Source organism: Jaculus jaculus, chromosome 3 (genome assembly GCF_020740685.1).
Source record: "Jaculus jaculus isolate mJacJac1 chromosome 3, mJacJac1.mat.Y.cur, whole genome shotgun sequence".
Classification (NCBI taxonomy): domain Eukaryota; kingdom Metazoa; phylum Chordata; class Mammalia; order Rodentia; family Dipodidae; genus Jaculus; species Jaculus jaculus.
The window spans coordinates 175,316,753-175,332,330 of record NC_059104.1 but is presented as its reverse complement, the minus strand read 5'-3'; the positions used below and the strand labels follow the sequence as shown (position 1 = coordinate 175,332,330).

Genomic DNA, 15,578 nt, shown 5'->3' with positions numbered 1-15,578 from the left:
GGTAAAATAGGCACTTGTTTCCTTTCTTTTTCTTTTTTTTTCTTTTCTCTTTCCCTTTCTTTATATTGGGGATTAGGCAAATACTCTACCACTGAGTTAAATTCCTAGTCTTCTTGTTATCTTTTATTTTGAGGCAAGGTTTTACTAAGTTGCCCAACCTGGACTTGCACTCATTCTGTTGCCCAGGCAAGTAGGCCTTAAATTTTTTATTGTTTTGCTTCAACCTCCTGATAATTTAGGGTTATAGGTCTGTGCCATGAGGCCCAGTTTCATATTCTTTCTTGAGAGCAATTTGGTGTTTACCAAAATTGTGAATGCTCATATTTTGTATCTCTGCAATACTATTGCTAAGAATAGATTCTACCAATACATTCATTTTACTTACAAGGTATAGGTAAATGGATGTTGCTTATAGCATGATTTATAATGGAAACAAATTAGAAATAATTCTGAGATGAATTTGTTAGAGTGCTTGTATAACTTGAAATACTATATTATTAAAATTGGAATGAATATATGTAATTGGTTCTCTATATCTGTTGATTCTACATCCATAGATTTGACCAAATATAGATAGAAAGTATTCAAGAAAAATTGCATTATATTTACCATGTACAGACATTTTTCTTTGTCATTATTCCCCAGATAGCACAATGCAGCAACCACTGCTATAGTATTTCATTGTACTAGGTGTCATAAAGAACCTATGGTGAGGATTGTAGGTTGTGTACAAATATAAGAACAATTTTAATAAGGGACTTGAGCATCCACAGGTTTTTGTTGTGTGTGTAAAGGGATCCTCCATGGATACTGAGGAATGACGTTGTACTAAATGTGGAAAGCTCACCAGGCTGTTATGCATAGGGAAAATATGATAAACTTACTTACTAAATATAATACATCATTAATACTTCTATAAGGGCATAGAAGACTTCTCAAATATTCTGTAAGAACCCCTAAAAATAGTTGTCTCTTCAGTAGGAAAAGGAATAGAAATGCTGTAGCTTTTAATTTGATGTGTCCTGGACCTTTCCAACTTTATTATAGCAGTTCTGATTTTATGGTAATCAAAAACAAAACAATATTATTTCAGATGGTGGTGACCGTGTTGGCTTTGAAGATGGAATTTAACATTTTGGGAGTAAAATCACTTTGCTTAAATAACAAAATAAGTCAGTGAAGTAAGATCTTACTTTGCATGAAGAACTCAAGTGACACCCTTCCTGCTTGTAGACCACGTCATACTTGATACTGCTACCAGGAGAGTTCAGTCCTAGAGGCTGGACTTTCCTAATTAAAACCAGATGAAATGAGATCTGTTAGTGAAGCATGTTTTCATTGCATGACCACTGCTGTGATACCAACCCAGAAATGAGCACCAAGGCAGGGAAAGTGCTGTTGCTGAGGTTGGGGAGTCTGGCCTCACTATTTTGTTGGCTTTGTGCTTAGGTTATCACAGTGGCTGCAGCAGGGTTTGGCATGTGTTGAGAAATTGTGTTGGTGATCATGCTGTATGTCAGGGAAAAGACCCAATATTCCTGAGCAAAAACCTAAGTTTTATCTAATGTTGAATTTACTGCTTAGATTGGTTTTGTCAAGGTATACTTCTCACTGGAAAGCAGTGATTTTATGAAGAAGATTAGATTTCCATTGAGTTGTGTAGGCACTAGCCTTTTCTAGAGTTTGGCCGTAGGATTTATATAAATGTATTTAGGAATTTTTATTTTTTTGTTTAAGAGTCCATTGAAGCCAAGACATTTGCACATTGGAAAATGATTATGCATTTACTTGGTATCCACTGTTTGAAGTTTTAAAGTTTTATTTATTTATTTGAGAGAGAGAGAGAGAGAGAGAGAGAGACAGAGGCAGATAGAGAGAAAGAGAGAATAAGTGCACCAGGGCCTTTAGTCACTGCAAACAAACTCCAGATGCATGTACCCCCTTGTGCATCTGGCTTACATGGGTCCTGGGGAATCAAACCAGGGTCCTTAGGCTTTGCAGGCAAACATCTTAACTGCTAAGCCATTTCACCAGGCCCCACTGTTTGAAGCTTTTAAGGCTTGTTTTGAAAACCGTGACTTTGTATTTTTTTTTAAAAATATATATATAGAGAGAGACAGACAGACAGAGAGAGAGAGAACTTCTATACTTATAGACAACAAACCATGGTATTTCCCTCCCCTACCCCGCTTTCTCTTTCATAGTTCTGCTCTCTGTCATAAACCCTCCCTCTCCCCACTAGTCTCTCTTTTAATTTGTTGTCATCATCTTTTTCTCCTATTATGAGGGTCTTGTATTGCTAGGCACTGCGAGGTCTTGGATATTGAGGCCAATTTCTGTCTGGACAGTTGTATGTAAGGAGTGGTACCCTTCCTTTGGCTCTTATATTCTTTCTGCCACCTCTTTCATAGTGGACCCTGAGCCTTGTAGGGTGTGAGATGTTTCAGTGCTGGACACGCCTCTGTCCCTTCTTATTTGCACTATGTTGCCTTTTGGGTCATCCCAGTGGTCATTGCCATCTGAAAAGAGAAGCTCCTCTAACCAGAAGTGAGAGTAGCATTAATATATGAATATGAACATTAAATGTAGTGCTTTCAGAGCAATTTAGTGAGAGTAATATATGCATTTATCCAGGCAAGAGCAGGCCTTATACCCCTGAGGCTCATGACCTCCCCTGCTGTAGGCTTTTGATTAGGTTTTTAGTATCAGGCATGTATTCCCTCCCATGGAGTGGGCCTTCAGGACAATTAGAGAGCAGTTGGTTTCCCCCAGAGCAGACATGTCACTATTGCACTCATTCAGTCATTTGGCCTTTCTGGCCAAACTTGAGGTTTCAGTGTCCACTGTTTTCACCACTGATGACTTCTGTCTCCCATAGGGCCTCATGCAGTGCAGCTTTTTCCCGCTTTCAGTTGGCTGGGCTAGAGGGAGAAGGTTTTGTGCTCAGCACCAGCTTGATTTCTCAGGACTTTGCCACTCAGGCATGTGAAGTCTTCAGCAGTAAGGTCTTACCATCTCTTTCTCACGGGAAACCAACGTCCTTGGCAATAGCCTATTATGTTTTGGAGGCAACAGGGACCTCCCTGGCCAACAGCTCATTGGGCAGTATCACATCTCTGGCACTGAAAATTTGCTAGTAACAATCTATGTCTTCTGGATGTGCCATTATTCAAGAAAGTAGATTTTCATGTCTTATTCAGAATATCTTGAATTTTGATTGACCGTGACTTAGTTGCAATGCCACTGACTTATTAGGAAACAGTCTGAGCATCGGTGAACTTCACATTGGCTTATGCTTAGTGTTGTCGGTGAGAAGCACCAGGTGAACACACAGTACTGCGTCTGGTAGAACCCAGCCCACAAGGAACAGACCCGTCATGCACAGGGACACAGCCAGGTTACCTCCCGGGCCGCGGCTCTCTGCCCTCTCAGGTGCATGCCTCCCACCTCCTCTGTTGTTAGCCTTTCCCTCTGATTTCAGAGAGCCTGCCTGCCTTCCACCGTTCATGACCAACTCACAGGCAATTAACACTTTTCTCAAGGTAGTGTATTGTACCATATTTGTGTTTCCTAACCACTTGACATGTTTAAAACTGTACTAGTATTTTTGTTAGGTTCTTATTGTGTGTGCGTGCGTGCGTGTGTGTGTGTGTGTGTGTGTGTGTGTACTTTGTGTTCCTCAGTACCTCCCTCTGTGATTCCTGTATTTCTGTTGTGAGATTTTTGCACAATGGAATGATTTTTGGAAGGAACTTCTTTAGCAAAACTGACTGTACTTCCTTGAACAAATCTATTCTTGTCATATTTCCTTTTAAATTTAAATTGATGGGGCTGGAGAGATGGCTTAGCGGTTAAGCGCTTGCCTGTGAAGTCTAAGGACCCCGGTTCGAGACTCGGTTCCCCAGGTCCCACATTAGCCAGATGCACAAGGGGGCGCACGCGTCTGGAGTTTGTTTGCAGAGGCTGGAAGCCCTGGCGCGCCCATTCTCTCTCTCTCCCTCTATCTGTCTTTCTCTCTGTGTCTGTCGCTCTCAAATAAATAAATAAAAAATGAACAAAAAAAAATTAAAGGTGTGTGCCACCACACCTAGCTAAATTTAAATTGATGTATTCCATTTGATTTACAAACAGCCTTAAGTGTTAAATTCTGTAGTTTCCTTTTTGTTACAGGTACCAAGTTAGCTCAGATTTCCAATTTTATATCAACTTCCCTGAATCCTTACTGACAGTTGGTTTGGTCTTCCCAGTTCATATGTACTAGCAAATCGCGTGATTTTTCTACGTTACAACTTTGCAAAGGGCAGTGTCTTGAGATAAGGTCTCAGATGCCTTAGGGTGAAGTTCCTTGGGCTTCTCTAGACTTCTGTGACCTTAAGTTCATTGTATTGATAGTCTTCCTCATGCTCATTATTATTTGAAGGCAAGCTTGCACTGTTTATGGAATGAAATACAGAAATACAAGTAGTATGTGACTGAAAACCAATTCATATATTATTTGGAAATGAACTGTTTGTGAAGAATCTTACTTGTCTTTGAGTTGAACATTGAAATTCTTATGGAGGCTTGGACATGCTGTGTCTGGGTTAAGCAGTTTCAAGTAATAATACTCTACATTGAGCCTATAATGCTTACTGCATTCCTCCCAGAGTCTGCTCCCTATTCCAGTTCACCAATAGTTGCAATATGTATTATTTTTGTAAAATTATGGGAGATAAAGCACATTATGAATTAAACATTTGCTTTAAGGTTTTCTTTGTAGAAGTCTAGACTTCTATTCTGAGGTTAGCATATAGGAATTTGGCATTAAAATGAAATGTAACATTACTTTTAATTTTCTCTTTGAAACAAGGTAGCTTTACCAAAGTCCATTTAGCAAAGAGGAGCCTTTCTTGGCTAATAGTACATTTAGCAGAGGTAACCTTAAAATATTTTCTTCATTTTTGTTTTATTTATTTATTTATTTTGAGAGAAAAAGAGGTAGATGGAGAGAGAAAGAAAGAGAGAATGAGAATGAATGCTTGTGCCAGGGCCTGTAGCCACTGCAGATGAACTCTAGATGCATGTGCTACCTTGTGCACATGGCTCATGTGGGTACTGCAGAATCAAACCTGGATCCTTAAGCTTTGTAAGCAAGTACCTTGGCCACTAAGCCATCTGTCCAGTCCGTTTTTTTTTTTAATTTTTTTTTTGGACACAGACTACTTAGTCTAGTTTGCCATGCTGCTCATGATCTCTTTGCTTTTGCCTCCACATCTGTCCATTTAGTCATCAGCAATTTCCTACCAGCATGGACCACCACAACTGGCTGTCCATTCATTCCTAAAGAAAAAATATTTGTTAAGTGCCTACTATGTGCTCTGTCACATGTGTTATGTCACCCGTAAACTCTGAAGAATTTAATGATGAGCAATAAGGCAGTCCTCCCTTTATAATCTAGCAGAGGACATAAACTTTAATTAGTGATCCAAATGCCTAATTATAAATTGTAGTAAGTGTGATGAAGAGAAGTCCAAGTTCCTTTGAAAAGAGAGAAAGGGGGATTCAATTTGGATAAGTGATTAAAGCAGGCCTTTCTTAGGAAGTGACATTTAAGTTAGATCTACAAGATGAGGAGTTTACCGGAAGGGAAAGAGGCTGGAAGGATTTCCAGGCAGAGGCAAGAGGTTTTGTGATATCATTTTATAGTACTTATGACCTTTTTAGATGCTTATATAATTAGGTACTAGACTATGAGCAAGGCAGTTTATAGAGCTATGTTACTGCAAAGATGCATATAAATTACATTTTTATAAATGAATCCCTGAATTCCTGCAGGCTTACATTATATTCACAGTGCTATATCATGTGCCTTTGATTGATGTTCAGTTACTTCAATTACTGCTAGATTGATCTTTCTAAAGCATAACTTTGATGATTCTTCTTCCTGCTCAGACATCCTCACCAGCTCCCCAATTACCTAATAAAACTCAGACTTCTCAGCCTAGTGGTCAAACCCTCCCAAATTGGTCCTGGCCTCTGGAGCCGACTTCAGCTGTCAGTAGTCCTCGCTCTGCAGTGCTTTCTGTTAGTGGGCGAGCATGGGTGCTTTCTCCTGTGCTTCCGTGCCTTCCCTTCCGATTGGCTCCCTCCTTCTAGAATGTCAAAATCCTGTCTATACCTGGGCCCACCTTACATAGTCCCATTTGCTCTGTCTTTCCTATCACTCCAGCTCCAAGTTATAGCTTTTCCTTCTGACTTCTTATGACATTTTATTTTCACTGTTTTTAGGCACTTCTTCCTGCTTTAAGTGTGTGTGTGTGTGTGCGTGTGTGTGTTTTAGTTTTTTGAGATCAGGTCTCATTCTAGCCCAGGCTGACCTGGAACTCACTATTTAGTCTCAGGGTAGCCTTGAACTCAGGGCAATTCTCCCACCTCTGCCTCCTGAGTGCTGGAGTTGAAGGCATACACCACCACACCCGGTTCTGAATGTGTTTTTTAATTGATAACTCATAGTTGCATACACTTATAGGGTACAGTGTGTTGCTTTGATATACATCCATAATGTGGAAGGGTTAAGACAAGCTACTAAACATATCTGTTACCTCACTTATCATTTTTATGGTGAAACATATGAAATTTACTTTTACTTTGAAATATACAAAGCAGTACTTTTGATAGTGGTCATCTTGCTGTTCAGTACATTAAAATTTTATTTTATTTTATTTTACTTATGTGCAAGCAGAGAGAGATAGAGAGAAGAGAGAGAGAGATAGAGAGAAGAGAGAGAGAGAAAATGGGTGCATCAGGACTTCTAGCCACTGTAAACAAACTCTAGACACATGTGCCCCCTTGTGCATCTGGCTATGTAGGTATTGGAGAATCAAACCTGGGTCCTTTGGCTTTGTAGGCAAGCACCTTAATCGCTTAGCCATCTCTCCAGCCTATACAGTCCATTTCTAAACTTAGTCTTCTGGTTTACTGAAACGTTATACAATTTGACCAGTACTTAATTCCAATTCTTTTCTTTTTCTACTCTTCCCACCTCCTCCTCTGGTAACTATTACTTCTGCTTCTGTGAGTTTGACATTTTAGGTTTCACAAATAAGTAGGATCATGCACCTTTTGTTGTCCTACACCTGATTTCACTTGGCACTTGTGAGCCACCATAGCTGGCTAGTTGTCTTTTTTTTTTTTTTTTTTTTTTTTTAAGGAACCTCCATACTATTTTCAGTAATGGCTGCTCTAATTTACAATCCAACTAATGGTAGAAAAGGGTTTCCTTTTTCTCTATAACCTTGCCTGCTCTGATCCTTTGTCCTTTTTTTAAAAATAAAACAGACTTTTATTTATGTTTTCAAATTATACTCATGCTAAATACAGATATTGTAGTACCTACTTTTGCTTAACATTTGTAACTTGTCTTTTTGTTAATGGCTATTCTAGCAGGTTAAGATGGAAGCTCATTGTGATTTTTACTTTCATTACACTGATTACTAATAGCGTTGAACATTGTTTTTCATGAAATTTTTGGTCATTTTTGCCTTCTTTTTAAAAAATAAATGTCCAGGGTCTTTGTCCATTTTTAAAATGAGTAATTTGTTTTCTTCCAGCTGAGGTTCTTGAATTCCTTTCTTATTTTGGTTAATGCCCATTAACCTATCACCATAGGTATAGTTTGAAAATATTTTTCCCACTCTGCAGATAGCTTCCTCCCTTTAAACTTTCTTCCCTTTGCTGTGCATAAGCTTTATAGTGGAATGCAGTCTTCGTTGTCCACTTGGGCTTTGTTTTGGCCAGGCTTTCAGGGTTATATTTAAAGAAATCATTGCCTAGAACAATTTCATGGAGCTTTCTCCTATGTTTTTCTTCTAGTAGTTTTGTAGTTTCAGGTCCTACATTTAAGACTTGATTCCAGTTTGAGTTAATATGTTTATATGCTATAGCAGAAGTAAAAAGTATACAGTTTTTTTTTTTTTCCTCATGAAGATACCTAAGTATCCCAGCAATACTTATGAAGAAACTGTCCTTTTCTCTTTGTATTTTCTTGGCACTGTTGACAAGCAGTTGACTATAAATGAGTTTACCTCTTGCATTTCTACCAAATTCCATGTATGTTTTTGTGTCAGTGCCATACTACTTTTTAGTTTCAATAGCTTTATGTTGTATTTGATTGTTTTTATTTATTTGAGAGTGACAGAGAAAGAGGCAGAGAGAAGGAGGGGGGATGAGAATGGGAGTTCCAGGGGCTCCAGCCACTGTGAACGAACTCCAGATGCATGTGCCACCTTGTGCATCTGGCTTATGTGGGTCCTAGGAAATTGAGCCTTGAACCCAGGTCCTTAGGCTTCACAGGCAAGCGCTTAACCGCTAAGCCATCTCTCCAGCCCCTCTGTGTTGTATTTGAAATCAAGCAGTATGATACTTCTAGATTTTATTTCCCCTTCCAGATTATGTTTTTTTTGTTTTCTTGTTTTTAAATTAGTTTTTAGCATGTTGTATATTATATTCCTAACTTGATTAAATTTCTTTTGTCAAAGCCTGTAACAGACAAGTCTTTGCTTCTGTCACTGTGTGTAACACATCTTCTTGCCTATGGTAGGCTTTTAATAAAGGTTTGTTAAAGGAAGTTACAAGCCAATTATTAGTGGACAAACTGCCCTTCAAAGGTGGTTATTGGGCTGAAGAGATTGCTCAGTGGTTAAAGGTGCTTGTTTGCAAAGACTGCCAGCTCCCATTGATTTCTCAGCACCCATGTAAAGCCAGATGCACAAAGTGGCATATGCATTTAGAGTTCATTTGCAGTGAGAGGAGGTCCTGGCACACCCATTCTCTTTCTCCTTCTCATACTCTCTCTCAAATAAATAGATAAATTTTTTTAAGGTAGAAAAATGGAAGTTACTGATCTTTAAACAAATGTACCAAGAGCCTGATTTTTTACATATCTATGTATGTATGTATGTATCTAACTATCCTTTTTGTTTAGTAATAACAGATATTACACTTGAGCTTAGCCAAAGGCCAAGAAGATGTGTGTGTGTGTGTATCTTTGTAATGTTAGTGATCAGAAATTAGTATTTTATTTTAAATGGAGGGATACTTCTTCATTGGGATATTCATGTTTTCTTTTTTCCCATTTCAGCGATACTTTTTCATAGAGATTACTTTAGATTCATAAATGGTGCTGTCATATCCATTGTTGCCTCTCTTTTGAAGGTTTACATGCTCATTTAGCTGTAAAAAGAGTGAAAGGAACAAATCAGCTTCCTCTCCAGAGGTTGATTCCAGTTGGGAGAAGTCAATTTGAAAGCATGTCTAGGTAATGTACTTACTTTGATTGTTTTGGGTTTTCTGAGGGTATGTGGCTTAGATGAGCTTGGAATAATCCCACATTGAATTTCCTTATTCATTGCTTCATTTGTATTTATACTTCTGGTAGACAACTTTCCATTTATAAGATTTTATTAAAAATCATTTCCCATTGAAAAGTTGTGCCCTTCACTTCTACCTGAATAAATATTTGAGTGGTTTTTAGATTGTTCTTCAGTTTAAAAGAGATAGGCAGGACCAGGCTGTGACTTGGCCTGATGCAATTCTTGCTGAAACAACACCAGGGCAGTATTTAAGCATGCAAGCCAATGCTTTATTTTCCATAATAGTGCTTATCTTTAAGCACAACTAACATAATGTACAGTAGCAGAACAGTGTCTAATATTTATGATCCATTTAGAATTTATAAATGGCATTATTATTTTGGCTAGAAGCACTTCTTTATGTCTCTTTCAGTTATACTGTTTTCCCAATTATGTAAGTGGTAGATTCTTTACAAGGAAATTGTTTATGAATTTCTTGTCTTTATGATTAATGCTATTGTCCTTAAAGTTTAGTTTCAGGTAGTATATGGTTCTATATAAATTAATGAAGACTTGTGAATTATCAGAGGTGTTTCTTTGACTAAATCATTCAGGTCATTTTCCCTAAAAAATTATTATATATGTAGTAATACAATTGAAAAAAAATCTGTAAAGAAAAAAGTATTCATGGTTGTGATTTTCTTTGGAGAGGATGATCATTTGAGTTCATTCTTTCATTTCTTTTTTAAAAGATGGTAGCAGTAGGGCTGGAGAGATGGCTTAGTGGTTAAGGTGCTTGCTTGTGAAGGCTTGGGACTCGTGCTTGACTCCCCAAATCCCACATAAGTCAGACACACAGGTGAGGCATGCACAAGGTCTCATATGTGCATAAGGTGATGCACATGTCTGGAGTTTTATCACAGTTGCAGGAGGCCCTGGTGCACAAATTCTCTTTCTGTCTCATAAAAAAAAGATCAGTCTGTTGGGCTTGCCTCAAAAAAAAAAAAAAAAAAAAAAAAGATGGCAGCAATGTTCAGTTACATCCTCAGAAGCCCTTCCCCAAAGGAGGGGAGCAGGAAGGAGCGGCTGACATCTTTTCTTCTAATTTTTAATTTTTATTTAATATTTAATATTTTTATTTATTCATTTACAAGATAGATAGATAGATAGAGATAATATGGACATGCCAGGGCCTCTAGCCACTTCAGATGAACTCCAGATACATGTGCTGCAGGTGCATCTGGATTATGTAGGTACTAGGGAATTGAACCTGGGTCCTTAGGCTTTGCAAGAAAGCACTTTAACCAATAAGCCATCTCTCCAGCCCTTTTTCTTTCATTTCTTTCTTTCTTCTTTTATTTATTTATTTTTATATTTCGAGGTAGGGTCTCACTCTAGTCTGGGCTGACCTGGAACTCACTATGCAGTCTCAGGGTGACCTTGAACTCACAGCAACCCACCTACCTCTGCTGTGAGTAAAGGCATGCACTGCCACGCCCAACTTTTTCTTTTCTTTTTTTGATGCAAGGTCTCACACTAGCCCAGGCTAGCCTCAAACTCATGGTGATTCTCCTAACTCAGTTACCCAAGTGCTGGGTACACAACTATGCTTGACCCATTCTAGTTATTTCTAAATAAAATCGGTCTTTAGATAACAGGGATATATGTAATTATGGATAAAAAGACACCAAAACTTGATTTCTACTCTGGTGAAATTTTTATATTAGATTAATCTGGGTACATCAGAATTAAAAAAAATTCCTTTAAGATTGTTTTGGCTGGGCATGTTGGCACACATCTTTAATCCCAGCACTCAGGAAGCAGAGGAAGGAAGATCACTGTGAGTTTGAGGACAGCCTGAGACTGTGTGGTGAATTTCAGGTCAGCCTAGGCTAGAGACAAACCCTATCTCAAAAAATTTTAAAAAAGAAAAAAAAAAGAAGATTGTTTTGAACCAGAAATTGCAAATTACTCGAGAATGATAGAAAGGCTATTTCTGTACCTTTCAGCTTTTTCTAGTTGAGGTTCCACATTGAGTATGTTTTAGAGTATTTCAGTTTCAGTTACTTGGTCTTGACTTATGAATGAAAAAACAACAGTAACAAACCAAAACCTCACTTATCAGCAAATGTGGCCAAACACAAAATGATAGTGTTTTTAAAAATTATATTTACACACACATGGTGTCCCCTTACCCCTGCTCCCATTAGAAACGTGTTTTACTTTTCATACTTAAAACTCTTAAGGCTGGAGAGATGGCTCAGCCATGAAGTGCACTTCCTGAGCAGGACAAGGACCCGAGGGAGCCCGAGGCTGCCCTAGCTCGAATCTCCAGAACCCACAAAGACAGCTGGGCATGGTCATGCATGTCTGTAGCCCAGTCCTATGGGTTACAGAGACAGACTGGAGAATCACTGAGGCCCCTCAAATGGTCAGCTCCTGAATAGTAAGAGTCTGTTGCAAGGATAAAACAGATGAGTGAGGGCACCTGATGTTCTCATCTAGCCCCTACAGGAAAGCCCAAGAGGTGCTACCCCAGCACATACATGTGTGTATGCCACACCCCACCCCACACATACTACACACATGTAAAAAAAAAAATATATATATATATATAGTTTTAGCCAGGCATAGTAGGGCATAGCTGTAATCCCAACACTCAGGAGGCTGAGGCAGGATAAATTTGAGTGAAGCCTTGGCTGCATAGCAATATGTACACTGTCTCAAAAACCAAAACCGGGCTGGAGAGATGGCTTAGTGGTTAAGCGCTTGCCTGTGAAGCCTAAGGACCCCGGTTCGAGGCTCGGTTCCCCAGGTCCCACATTAGCCAGATGCACAAGGGGGCGCACGCGTCTGGAGTTCGTTTGCAGAGGCTGGAAGCCCTGGCGCGCCCATTCTCTCTCTCTCTCCCTCTATCTGTCTTTCTCTCTATGTCTGTTGCTCTCAAATAAATAAATAAATAAATCAAAATTTAAAAAAAACCCCAAAACCAAGTGCCGGGCGTGGTGACATACACCTTTGACCCCAGCTCTTGGGAGGCAAAGGTAGGAGGACTGAGTTCGAGGCCAGCCTGAGACTATATAGTTAATTCCAGGTCAGCTAGGGCCAGAGAGTGAGACCCTACCTTGAAAAACCAAAAACCAAAAACCAAAAACCAAAAACCAAAAACCAAAAACCAAAACCAAAAAGCAAACCAAAAGTCTCCAAAGAAAGCTAACAAAAATCAGGCACAAGTAAAGTACATCTTTGAGCTTCTTATCACTGAAGGCATTTGAAATATTATCACCTGATAAGTTGAATGACAGGTTAATGGCCAGCATTGTGTTTTTGTTTTGAATTCCTTGAAATCAGATCACAGAACCACATGTTTAATATCCATGTAACTTTTCATCTGTTTGATTCCATTTAGCAGCAAGAGGACTCTGAAGGATAAGTAGATTAAGACCTTGAGAATAGAAACAGAGTTTATATCAAGCAGCCTCAAATTGATGCAAGTAATAAGAGAAGCCAGCAAGTAAAAACTGCATCTTTTTGATTATTAAAATTCATGCATTCAGCAAATATTTGTTGATTGTTCAGCATATTCAGTGATGTGCTTGGCACTGACTTAACGCCAGGACCTCTCAGCCTTGGGACTGTCTGTATTTGGGGTTGGAGCATTCTTCATGAAACTCTCCTGCGTATTGAGTGTTCAGTTAGCTCTTGATCTCTATTGCTTAGCTGCCAGTAGCAATTCTCCAGTTGGCATTACTAAGAATGTCCCCAGGCATTCCCAAATGTCCCCTGGGAGACAAGATCACCTCTGATATGAACCACTGTTTTAGATGACAGACACTTTAAATGAAAAAAAAATTGAAATGTATTTTGCATTGTTTTCCTGCTTCATATATATTCTGTGTGATTTCCAGGGTAGTACTTTGTCTAAAACGTGACTTAGGTTTTATAATGGTATATGAAACTAGCCATGTGTGGTGGTTTGATTCAGGTGTTCCCCCCCACCCCATAAACTTAGGTGTTCTGGATGCTAGGTTCCTCAGCTGATAGCAATTGGAAATTGAAGCCTCCTGGAGGTAGTGTATTGTTGGGGACGGGCTTATGGGTGTTATTGCCAGTTTCCCTATGCCAGTGTTTGGCACACTCTCCTGTTCCTATTGTCCACCTTATGTGGGACAGGGGATTATGTCCACCCTCTGCTCATACCATCATTTTCCCTGCCATCGTGGCGCTTCCCCTTGAGTCTGTAAGCCAAAATAAACCCCCTTTTTCCCTAAAGCTGCTCTTGGTCGGGTGATTTCTACCAGCAATGCGACCCTGACTGCAACACCATGTTTAGTGTAGGCATACTGAAAAACAAGCCCCACACTTTAAAATTAGTAGTTGATTTAATAATGATCTACAGCATTAATAACATCTCAAATAAAAGAAGATATTTCCTAATCTTTTCAGGAGTACCTTGTACCTGAGAACAAGTTCTTAAGCAGACTCCTTTGAATACGAGTTGTTTTTCCTACTTTAATCCTGTTCATCTTCTGTTTTAAAGGCTCTGTAATTTATTGGCACTGCATAACAACCCCATTGTTATAGAGTGTTCTCTTTGCTCCTCTGCTGTATTCTTTTCTGAAGGTATGAGAGATATCAAACAGACTCTGAAAATTCATTCAAAGCTTTAAAACTTATTATATCCAGGAGAGACAGATTTAAGATTGCTGAGGTTTCTGGTTGAAGTACTTCAAGCAGAAATCCATACTCTATTAGACTCTCTAACATTGTGACCTTAATTTTCCAGGTATTTTGCCCTTTAAATTGAAAGTAGCATTTTAATACTATTTAAGTCTGTTGGAAAGGCTTGTAATATCAAGACTTTAGTTTTGAAACAAATGAAAAATAAAATAGCAACAGACTTTAGACTATATGATTTTATATTTTTATTTCAAAATATACAGTGATCTAAAGATATGCATGGGACACACTGCACTGGAGCTGGCTAGAAAAGCTGTTTTGTAAGGAGTTGTGTCTACTGTGCATAACGATTTCTTTCACTGGGTTCTTCTTGGCACTGCCTAAAGAGCTTGTGATTAGGGTAGTTGTTAAGTTCTCTGAGGTTAGAAAATGTACTGTATATAAAACAATGGTGTGGATGAAAAAAATCTGGACAGTAGCTGCTTAGCTACCTTGCTTCAGTAGATAAAGTAGGAAATGTAAAGTATTGTAGTACTGAGGCAAAAAAATGAGCACTGTTTTGTTTCTTTTAACCCTTTGTGGAAAGAAGAGATGAAAGCCTCTTGTTTTTCATAGTAAATTAGGCTATTTTAAAAATAATATGCTCATTGAAAATATGCATATTTCTTCAGGAATTGCTATAATTTCATGTCTTAAAGATACAACAACAGAACTGAATTCTTTAAAAATCCTTAGTTGCTTCATCTGTTTCCAGCTGTAAATGTTTAGGGCATAAATTAATTATAAAATCTTTTCTTTAGTAGGAGGCTTACTCAAGGATGATATAGCAAATATTAATCTATAGAAGCTTAAAATTTATATTTGTCTATAACTGCATATTGCTGTAGTTATGAATGAGCTATGAAGGATGTATTATAACTTATCAGGTTTCTTTATATGCTAAATGTCAAATAAATCATATGTCTTTTTTAATACCAAAGATTGTTGCATGGGTTGCCAAGAGGCATTCTTTAAGAAGCGATTACAGATTCACTTGCCAGGTGGTTTGGTGTCCTGTTGCAATCCACTGAGTTGCTGCTTCCTATTGGTGCTGGTGTTCTGGGCCTCATAGCTTCAGGCTAACAGTGGAAACAGTTCTTGTTTACAGGATATAGTCTGTTTTGCTGGATTTGGTTTTAGTGAGTACACAGTTCAGTTTTTGTTGCTGTTTTTGAGATTGGGTCTGACTCTGGGGTTCATGCTGCCCTAACACTCATGCCAGTCCTCCTTCTTCAGCCTCCTGAGTACTGGAATTACAAGCATGAACCACCATGCTTTGCTCTATGTGTTTTTAATCTCCATGTTGACCAATTGGTTGACTCCTGCATCATGTTCACATGCGCACCAATGAAGTGATCCTTGAAGGCCTAGTCAGACCAGGGAGAGAGAGAGAGAGATCTGTCACCTCCACCAAGAGAATAGCTTTTGGGATGCAGTACAATGTTAGGAGGCTTCATCAAGCCCTGGCACTGAGCTTCATGGCAGTGTCAGTCTCTGGTAAGGACTAGATGGATATACATTTTGGCCAGA

The 15,578-nt window shown here is 38.7% G+C and overlaps 1 protein-coding gene across 4 annotated transcripts in view; it reads left to right on the top strand.

The window, feature by feature from the left end:
- Positions 1-15,578, top strand: part of Stk33 (serine/threonine kinase 33) — a 182,879-nt gene that overhangs the window by 46,425 nt on the left and 120,876 nt on the right. The window contains exon 2 of one of the 4 annotated variants that reach the window (XM_045145752.1): positions 9,193-9,295. The exons of the other annotated variants lie outside the window; for them this stretch is intronic. The gene's annotated coding sequence lies outside the window, so the exon portion shown is untranslated. The remainder of the gene's footprint in view (positions 1-9,192; positions 9,296-15,578) is intronic. 4 annotated transcript variants of the gene reach the window in all.